This window comes from Leptonychotes weddellii, chromosome 7 (assembly GCF_054177405.1).
Source record: "Leptonychotes weddellii isolate Sample4059 chromosome 7, ASM5417740v2, whole genome shotgun sequence".
Classification (NCBI taxonomy): domain Eukaryota; kingdom Metazoa; phylum Chordata; class Mammalia; order Carnivora; family Phocidae; genus Leptonychotes; species Leptonychotes weddellii.
In genome coordinates this window covers 6614778-6625299 of record NC_138375.1, presented here as the reverse complement: position 1 = coordinate 6625299, position 10522 = coordinate 6614778, and the positions used below count along the sequence as shown (strand labels likewise).

Here is a 10522-nt window from a genome sequence, read left to right as displayed (position 1 = left end):
GTGCAAAAAAATTTAGGTGTTGACTCTGGAGTATAGATTGTTTGGAAAAGCTGTGGGAATCGATGGGACTGGTGATTCGTTACTTTCTTGGCATTTTATGACAGCTGTGTGCTGTACCATCTGTTTTGTGTGAGGAGCTCCTCCTGCCACGATGTTGTACAATCAAAGATTGTAAATTTTGCTGAGGACATGATGTCCTTCTCAACCTTTCCCTCCTCTCCTCCTTCTCCTCCTAGACATAGGTAGGTGTCCTCAGTGGCTGAGGTTTTTCTGGAAGGTGACTATAGTGTGTGCATATTTTTTATTTGATATAATTAAGATATTCTAGAAAGAAGAGGAATTCATTTTTAAAGAAATTTGATGGAATGTCAAGGATTTGACACCTTCTTGGATGAAACAGTGATAGAATTCTCTCTGGCTTCTTTCTTTTACTGTAAAGATAGTGTGGTTCTCCAGCTTAATAATGTCCTAAGAGTAAATTGTTCAAGTCCTTACATTTCCTAAAACACGCCTTTAATGCAGGGGACTGTGATTCTTTTTCCTTTTTCTTTTTCTTTTTCTTTCTTTTTTTGTCTTTTTCTTTTCTTTCCTTTTTTTTTTTAGTTCTCAAGATGGGAGATTGATTTTCCTAAAAAATTTGAGTGGGAGAAGTCACATTGCACCTTGACAACACTGGACTTAAGATTAATCCTCATTTGCATATTTTTCTTTTGCATCTCATTTTGATGGAATAAGGCAGACCATTTTTACTACTTGAACTTGGCTTCATTTTATTCTTTGTTTTCATTAATGCTTTTCTTGCTTTGGCACAGAACACTGTTTGATACACAACACTCTAGGAAAAAATGCTTAATTACCGAAAAACTTTGACTGAAATTCAGGAAGCACATGCAGGGGAACATATTTGTTCAGGTTTGGTTTATGTGACTTTCAAAAATAGATTAAAATAATCTGCAACGAAACCAAATTGGTGCTTTTATTGAAAGGATTTGATTATGAGTGGAACAGAAAGAGATAGTGTCTAAGGCTTCCTTTAATTTAAAACGCCTTAAAAGGAGAAGCGGAATGCATTACAGTGCTCCTGCTGGCAAGGGACTAGGGTCTTCTTGTGGTTTTTCCAGAATCCTGTACACAGGGCAGCAGAACTGAATGTGAACATTGCCTTTCAGATCCATTCTGTGTGCATTGAGACCGCTCAGTTACTACGAACACCTAATTAAAAAAAAAAAAAGAAAGAAAGAAAGAAAAAAGAAAGAAAAGCAACACTGGATTATGAATTGGAAGACCTGGGGCACCTGGGTGGGTCAGTTGTTAAGCGTCTGCCTTCGGCTCAGGTCATGGTCCCGAGGTCCTGGGATTGAGCCCCGCATCGAGCAAGTGTTAGGCTCCCTACTCGGTGGGAAGCCTGCTTCTCTCTTTCCCACTCCCCCTGCTTGTGTTCCCTCTCTTGCTGTCTCTCTCTCTGTCAAATAAATAAATAAAATCTAAAAAAAAAAAAAAAATGAATTGGAAGACCAGGATTTCTGCCTTTGGATTCATCAGGATTCATCACTTCCTGCCCAGTTGACTCTAGATAAGTCCCTTCAGGGCACTGAGCTTCCAGTTCTTCGTTTGCAAAGTAGGAATATCTGCCTGGCTTCTACTCAGGATTCTTTGGAGGATTGAAAGATTTGGGATATGGAAACAGTTCCTAAAATACAATTTTATATAAAAAGAAATGCTTACTTATGAAGGTGTTTTGATTCTGCTGAAGTCAGATGAAAGTAAACTTTCTGCAACTTGTTTATTTTTTGGGCAGAATGGAGAAGAATCAGTTCTGCTCTTAGGCTGTGAAACAAGGGAGACGGGGGATTTGTCAGCTCCTGTTTCTTCCAGCAGCCACAGTTGTGACTCCTCTAACTTTGACGCCAGGAGCCTAAGACTGATGAATACCCCTTAGCCTTCATCCATCTCCATACAATGTGAAGAAGGTTTCCAGATTCTTCCAACTTAAATCCCTGCCTAAGAGAGAACAAGTTGTTAGTGCAAAGAAGAGCAAGTGGGAAGAGGAATCACTTTTTTAAAAGATTTATTTATTTGAGAGAGAGAGAGAGAGAGAAAGAGACAGCATGAGCTGGGGGAGGGGCAGAGGGAGAGGGAGAATCTTAAGCACACTCCATGCTGAGATTGGAGCTCTGATGTGGGGCTTGATCCCAGGACCCTAAGACCATGACCTGAGCCGAAACCAAGAGTTGGATGCCCAACCGACTGAGCCACCCAGGTGCCCTGAGAAGTACATTTTGATGGAAGATAGTATTGTTTGCATTCGGTCGCATACTGTTATTTGTCATAATTGCCTCTCAAATCATAGGATTCCTGGGTATTAGTAGGGTAATTTAGCTTTGGTTTTAGATTATATATTCTAGTCCAGTACCTGTGCCCCAGGTTATTTTCAGGTTACAGAGCTGGGTGTTCTCGTGTTCTTTCATCAGGCTCTTTGTCTCCAGTACATCAGAGATATTTTTCCTCTGGATTCTGAATAGCGAGAAATGATATTGCACAAGTAATTGCAATGTCAGAGAGTTTTCTCCCTTGACATTGGCTCCTGAATCAGCCAGACACAAAAGTTAGTTCTGTTGTAGAAAGAATGTTTCACCTTGATTCAGTGTAAACTGGGAACAAGACCTATTCCAATTTTGTATCATAATGAATAATGGAGAGGAGAGGAATTAATCATTATTACCACATCAGAAGTCTCTTGAATGTGATGCACTTCTGACTATCTGCAGGAGTATGTCACACAGTGGGAAACCCAACTGTAATGTGCATCACCTCAAGAGTTAAAGAATCTATTATAATTATTTACTGTACATGAATTCCATAAGGGTTTGGATGAGTTCATGAATTAAAGAGCCATCAATGGCAACGGAGAGAACCCAGAATATTTCTAGCTTTTAATATTTAATATGAGGAAGGACAGTATATGATACTCATGGCCTCGGAATGTGGAGTGACATTAAATGACTTAAGACAACAGCAGCTTCTGACTGTGGGTCTGTTGGAATTGGCACGGTAGACTGAATGGATTGTGATTCAGTTTATTGGGCAATTTTGTGTGTTTGTGTGTAATGGTTGTTGTCAAAAATATGTTTCAAACTTGTTTAACTGGGTTTCTTGAATTGGTACTGGAAATTATATTTTACAGCATTTCTCTCCTGAGGGATTGGAAAGATAGTGTTAGGTTGAAATCCTAGTTGGGGGGTAAGTGGAAGGGATTCTGATGTATAGCTATACATGGAAAATATTGTAAACTTTGCATTGAGTTGGAAGAAGGGTCTGAAGTATAAATTTAAGAACAATTCAATTTCATTTATTTCAACCGTTAGCTATAAATGGAACAAGGCTAACAAAGATTCATTCAAAATATCCCATAACCCAGAGATGAGACTCCTTTGCAACTGAAAGTACGAGAATCTTGTAAGGATGCATAAATGAGCAGTTACAAAGGACTGAAAAAGCAAGTTTCTAAAACATGTTATTTACCTCCTAGTAGTTTGGGCTTACCAATCCAGAATTAAAACATCACGGATGAATCATACGAAATTGCCATTTTGTAGGTCAAAATCTGTCCAGTATTGGAGAATTTATGTGTTCAAATTCACATGATTCTTCCAAATCAAGCAACAACCATTTATTACATTATTATCATCTGCCACAGTGTGTGGTGTCCTGTAAATCCTCAGTATCCTTTTGTCGAAGGAATGAATGAGACAGTAAATGAATGGAAGATTGAATGAGTGAATGATTGTGAGTTTTGGGCTGGGCATTGTGGTGGAGGTTATGGGGGGGGGTAAAATGGTATGACTTTTTTTTTTTTTTTTAAAGATTTTATTTTTAAGTAATCCCCACACTGAACGTGGGGCTCGAACTTACAACCCCAGGATCAAGGATTGCAAGCTCCACCAACTGAGCCAACCAGCCGCCCCTCTTAAGGCTTCTTTTAAAGTTCTTTCCAGATTCCATGGAATTAATTTTCTTTTTAATTATCCTGGTCCCTTGGATGTTGCCTCTCCAGAGGGTCTGTTCCTGGATGTCCTATCGGAAAGAACCCATTGCCATGCCCATGAGAAATCTGCTGCTTCTCACTCTGCCTTTAGTTCCCTCCTCCCTCTTACCGTATTTGAAATAATATGCTTTCTAATATATATCTTGTTTGTTTTCTGTCTACTCCAGTGAGGTCCATGATTGGAAGCACCTTGTCTTATTCAACAGTGTATTCATTTCTTCAATGAATGAGTAAATGGATCATTTGAAAAGAAGCCATCTAGTGAGATCTGCTGATTTGCCTAGAGGCGTACCCAGTAAGTAAGTGTTAAGGTGAAGTTCTGACTTTTTGCAGAACTGAGGATATTAGAATGATAAGGCCTTGGGCCCATGTGAGTGGACTGACACCATAGTGCTGCAAGGATCCTGGGGCTCTAGAACCAATATTCATTCATTTAACAGTTGTCTGTTGAATGCCTACTAAGCTCTAGTATCCACTGGATATTAGGGGATCATGGAAGAAATCTAAAAGTGGACTTCTCAAGTTCCATCCTATTTCTCCTGTCGTCAGTTGCCATGGTCCCCTGCTTTTGCAGCTCTGGAGAGTGGTAGTGGGCTTCTCCTTACACCTACCTGATACCCTCTGGTTGGCCAGGCTTGGTACGTGGTTGCAAGATGACTTGGCTTCCCTTTTCTTTTTGAGGCATTGATTTCATTGCTACTCCGTTCATTGTTGGACCCACGAGGGTTCTGATAAACCTCCTCTAGGGTTGCGAGTGAGACTCTGTCTTAAACCTTGGTTCTTTATTGTAATTCATTTTTTTTTTTTTAAGATTTTATTTATTTGACAGAGAGAGACACAGCAAGAGAGGGAGCACAAGCAGGGGGAGTGGGAGAGGGAGAAGCAGGCTTCCCGCGGAGCAGGGAGCCCCATGTGGGGCTCGATCCCAGGACCCTGGGACCATGACCTGAGCCGAAGGCAGACGCTTAACGACTGAGCCACCCAGGCGCCCCTGTAATTCATTTTCCATTTGTTACATATCATTAAGCTCTTACTCTGTAATGCGTACCAAGAACATGGTGATGGACAAGACGGACATGGCTGTGAAATCTTATGCCAATGAAGATGGAAAGTCATAAAAGTAACTGCAGTGAAGTGGGAGGAGGCTATGGAAAGTCCAGAAGGTTGTAGAGTATGTAGCTGGTGGAGGTGGTAACTGGGGGAGTTTAGGAAAGGCCTTCCAGAGGAGGCTGTTATGGGGACAGCAGGGAAGGCCAGGGCCTGGGTGGGCAGGTGGGAGAGGTTGTTGTAGGCAGAGGGAGCTGTGTGTTGGAAGGCCAGGGTGCAAGAAGGCTTGGAGCAGAGAAGACTGGATGCTCTCTGTCTAGCCGGTATCGAACGCTCTGTCCACGGTATGCCTCGATGGGAATTTTACAAGCCACCATTTTCACAGCCTGGAGAATGGATTGGGGGGAGGGTGAGATTGGATGCAGAGAGACCATTTTGGGAGCCTTTTCAGTAGCCCAAGCCTGATATGATGGTGGCTGTTATTAGAGGCAACAGTGAGAGGGAAAGGGGTCCAGTTAACAGGAATTTAGGAGGCTCTGTGTATAGGATGTGGGGAGTGCTTAATGTGGGAAGAGGAGGGAGCTTCGTGATGAAGAGAGAGGTGACACCGGTTTCTTGCGTCATCTATAGAAGAAGCAATGCTCCATCCGCAGGTGAGAAACTGGAGAAGGCGTGCTCCTTGTTGCTGGTGTTGGGGGTGGGGAGAGGAATTCAGATCTTTGGATTTTAAGACGACCCACTCACAGTGACTACTCTCTCCCCATTTGTGACCATGGCCTCATAATCCTGTTCCAGAAGTGCTTCCCCACACTGTCTTTCCCACGTTTCCCTTTGTGCTGGAAGAACAGCTTTCCATGGTGGACCCTTCTAGGATGGAATCCGAGTCCTGCCTGAGTCACCACATGGCAGTTACAGGGCCTGTGTCCTTGCTTTGTAGTCTGACTGAGAACTTAGGACAGAGTCTTTACAGGTATTACATCAAATATGAAAGCCAAGGAATGAGGAAAGAGCTCAGGAGTGTATCCTGTGAACGTAATAAGCATCTGTAACCATATCGTGTAGAAGGCATGGAAAAGCAGGTCTGACACGAGAGCAGATGTGTTCCTGAAGAAGGTGATGGAGGCACATGTAGGTAACACAGGATGGTGGCATTCCGGTAAACTGCGAACGAGAAGTCATACTGCGCCAGATGGCTTTGCTTTCTAAGACGTCCCCTCTCTCTGAGGAACTGGTTAATGTGTAAATCCGCGCCAAGTATTCTGGGATGGTTTTGACTTGACAGTGACTCGAAGATGATGGAGAAAGAAACCCTCGACTCTAGGGCAGTGGTGAAAACACCATTGCTCCCTAATCAAAGCACGTGCTCTTGTATTGCGGCGATAAAGCATAATTCGGTCTAACTGTGATGGAACGCACCCACGTAACGTGTTAAAATTATTTTATTTCTAGTAAAATAACACCTATGCTACCTTATTGATTTCATCCCATCTCTAACAGGAATAGATATTGATCGTTCTATGAGAAAGTGACACCCATTTCATTATCAGTTGTAGCAAACCTAACAATAAGATCAGCTTTTAATAAATACTCAGTAGTTACTTAATTTTAGAGGTTATCTTGGCACAAGCCCATGCTTCAGAGTAGTTATGGAGAGGGGCTTTCTGTAGGAACCATGGCGATCCTGGGAGGGCATGAGGAATGGGGGGCATGGCGTCAGCATGGTGGGGCACTCATGGAGATGGAGGCTGATTGTGTTCCAGGACCTCAGAGCTGGAATCTGCTGTTCTGGAAGCTTGCCCTTGGCTTCGGCTCGGAAAGACTTTGTTTTGATGGATTTCGTGCCACCTTCCTAACATTGCTGCTTGCCATATTTGCCCATGATTGCTAAGGGCTCAACAAACACACACAGGGATTTCCCACCCCGGCAACCTCTAATCCCTTATTCTGATGCTACAAGAGATACAGGGCCTTTCCTTTCAACCCTGCCCGATGGGATGCAATTTGTTGTGCATTAGACTTGGCCTCCTGCTTAAATGGGATTCTTGATGGTTGTTGCTCTAAAAACTGGGCCATGTAAGATTGTCTGATGATAGTTATTTGCAGCCCAAACCAAAGTTTTCAAAAAGAGACCCTTTTTATTAATGTTTTATTAAAAAAAAAAAACTTGTTAGAACTTTTGAGTATGTATTAATACATTTTATAGCAGTTAAATGTAGATATAGACAGACTAAGGAGTCAGGTAATTTTAGCACCTTCTAACCACTGGTTTGAAGTTAAAACAATATGTGTAGTCTGCTAAAAGAGTGTCCTCATTACAGCTAATATAAAATTAAACTTTAACCACTATATTGTCTAATGCTAGTTCCATCTTCAAATGATTCTAAAAGAAAGCCTGAATTATCTGGTCCCTTCTATTCTTTCCTCTGTCTGTAGCCATCATGTAAATTATTCTGGGCAGATGTGTTAGTTTAATTATACTAGAAATTTTCTCATGAGGTTGAGAACCCCTTCCCTCATCCACAGTGCCATTTCTCTTGATATCTACTCACACTTTTTGGTTTTATTTTTGGCATGTTTCATCTGGCTCTGTCCTTGATGAATGTGGAGAATAGCTGCTAGGGTGACAGTTAATCTGCTGGGACAAATTTCTGATTGCTCATTTTGAGCCTCTTCTTATCATTGATCACTGAAATTATAAACCGGAGAGTCAAAGACAATGAAGAAAACCATGCTACCCAGCCAGGAGCCTGCGCTGTATCTTCTTGCAGCAGTTAGAGAATAGACCACTGTCCTAGCTTTAGATCTGGTTTTCCTGTTGGGAAGATCGGTTGTCAGAGGCATTTTGGGTGCCATGGGGCAAAACGCTCCCTCTCTGGGGTCCTCAGGGCTCAAGGGCTGGGGCTGTGTGTGTGTGGGTGCTTGGCCCTTCTCTGCTTTCCTGAGGAGGGAGACCAAGTAACTCTTCTCCAAGGGCTTCAGGGAAGTCAGGGGACTAGAGGACATTTAACAGCCTTCACTGTGTCCTCAGAAAGCGTTCTGGTCTGTGTGCCTCCCCCCAAGGGGGATACGAGGGTGTGATCGATCCAGCAGACTGTTTCCTGGTCCCTCCCAAACAGTGAGGCTGTATGTGAGTTCTCCCCCTGGTAATTAGTGAAATAGCTGATGGAGCGAGGTTATAATTTGAAAGTTTGAGTCACAGAAATATGAAGGATAATTTTTTAAAAAATTGCACTAAATGGATTTCTTCATTGGGTGAACCACACCCCATGAGCTCTCTCTCGAAAGCGAGACTCACTGGTCTTTTGGGAACTAATAAAATGATTGTGAGATCCAGGAGAGGAGGGGGAAAGTGGGCATCCCGTCCTTTGTCCCCCCCTGCCATGTGAAACTGCTTAATCGTTATTGTAGTCATATTAGATGTTTCCGGAACATGTTTCCTCCTCCAAGTTGTTGTATTTTTCTGCCTAAATAGAAGATGAACAGTGAAGCCAACTCAGACTTTTAATTCGTCAGCATTATGAACTTTGTTGCAGTATTTGTTCAGGAGAAATTATGAGGTGATGAATTTTGATTTCTGTCAAAAACGCAGTTGTAGGAATGCTGAAGATGGCTGGGTATCAGCTTGTTACACCAAGTAGAGGGGATTAGGAAAACAGAGAGGAAGTCTAAACCTTTGGACAAGGTCATAGGTTGAAAAATGAGGATAGGATAAAAAGGAAACCCAACAAAATGCCCCTCACCATTCACTTGGCACCATGATTTATCCCATTGATGGCCTTAGTAGCAATATGGTGTCTCTGCTCAGGACCCACCAAGGACAGAGCCTCACAGCAATGGCCTGGCCCTCGGCCCCTGTTTGTCTTCATTCACCACCCTCATCCCTGCTTTATCCTCCAGACACGCTCACCAACATGCTCTTCCTTCAACTGCTACGTGATGCCCATGGGTTTTGCCTTCCCTTCAAGAAGGATTCTGCTCCAACATCACCAGCTCAGGACCATCACTGCTGTATCTGATGTCACTGTCCCCTCACTGTCCTCTGTTCTTCTTCACACTTATTACCACTTGCTGCTACATTCCATACCTGTATTTGTTGGTTTATTCTCTGTTCCCTCTCCTGCCTCCATCCCCCCATAGAAGGAGGACTGTGTCCTGCTCCCACTGCGTCTCTGGGGCTAGCAGAAGTTTCTGGGAAATGACAGAGGCTCCAGCGTGTCTAAAATGAGTACTGCGTTTGTAAGAATGAACATCTTTTGTGGAAACTCTTACCTGTGAAAAATAAACATTGGTGTTTCTTTGGTTTAATAGCATGAACATGGGGAAGATTACGATTCATAACCTGTGACCACTTCATATCCCGTCATAGTTAGCATCGGCTGCCTTTTCTTGAGCACTTCATCTGTCCCCGGCAGAACTCTGGACCTTACTGTCTTAAATGATACCAACTGTTGGGTTTCGAAGAAATCTGTGACTTCAAGTTAATCTTTGTCCCATGACGACAAGCAGTTTTATACTATCCCTGGTGTCTGGGCAATGGACTTTGCTCTCAGTAGTCAAGAATGATGTCATTTTAAGAGTGGGACCACTAGGGGCGCCTGGGTGTCTCAGTCGTTAAGCGTCTGCCTTCGGCTCAGGTCATGATCCCGGGGTCCTGGGATCGAGCCCCGCGTCGGGCTCCCTGCTCGGCGGGAAGCCTGCTTCTCCCTCTCCCACTCCCCCTGCTTGTGTTCCCTCTCTCGCTGTGTCTCTTTCCGTCAAATAAATAAATAAAATCTTAAAAAAAAAAAAAAGAGTGGGACCGCTCTGCTGACTTTCGTCCATTACAAGGTATCCAGTGTTGCAAGTGTTCGTTTATAAACTTGGAACATACACAACTTTAGGATGTTATTTAACAGCCATGGGGCTGGCCCCACGTGAACGTCAAACCACTCAAGGTTAGCCCCAGGATGTGGGCGGCGAGGCCGCTCCTGGTGTTTGGTAATGGAACAAAGCTGGGCGTTGTGATGCCTGGTCCCTGGGTTGGCTCTGCAGTCCACTGGTGGGAGCTTTGCACGGGAATACAGGCTCCGGGGACACCAGCTCTCCCCTGCAGCAGAGGCTTCACCCATCGGCCTGCTGTGTGTCCAAGAAATCACCTGAGTCAGGGCACTGGCTCTGCTTTCGTGTTCCCTCCTCTGCTGGAGCCCGCCCTTCTGCCTTCGATCTGTCTCCGTGTTCCCATGGAGGAAGGGGGTGGCTCTCCCGCAGATGGGCACCAGGCACTGTGTCCGGGAGCCTCTTCCTCATGGGGCGGGGATGCCCGGAGTGCCCCTCCTGCCTGCACCGAGTCCTGCAGAAGGGCGACAGCAGTCAGACCGCTTTGAATACTCTCTCTCTTGCTCCCCTTCTATGTTTGTTTAAATCTTGGAGAGGCCAGAGGTGCTGTTCCCT

General features: G+C 43.9%; 1 protein-coding gene across 1 annotated transcript in view; it reads left to right on the top strand.

The window, feature by feature from the left end:
- Positions 1-3670: 3670 nt before the first annotated feature.
- The window catches only part of SEMA5A (semaphorin 5A), a 392731-nt gene continuing 385879 nt past the window's right edge, over positions 3671-10522 (top strand). The window contains exon 1 of the mRNA XM_081825786.1: positions 3671-4344. The gene's annotated coding sequence lies outside the window, so the exon portion shown is untranslated. The remainder of the gene's footprint in view (positions 4345-10522) is intronic.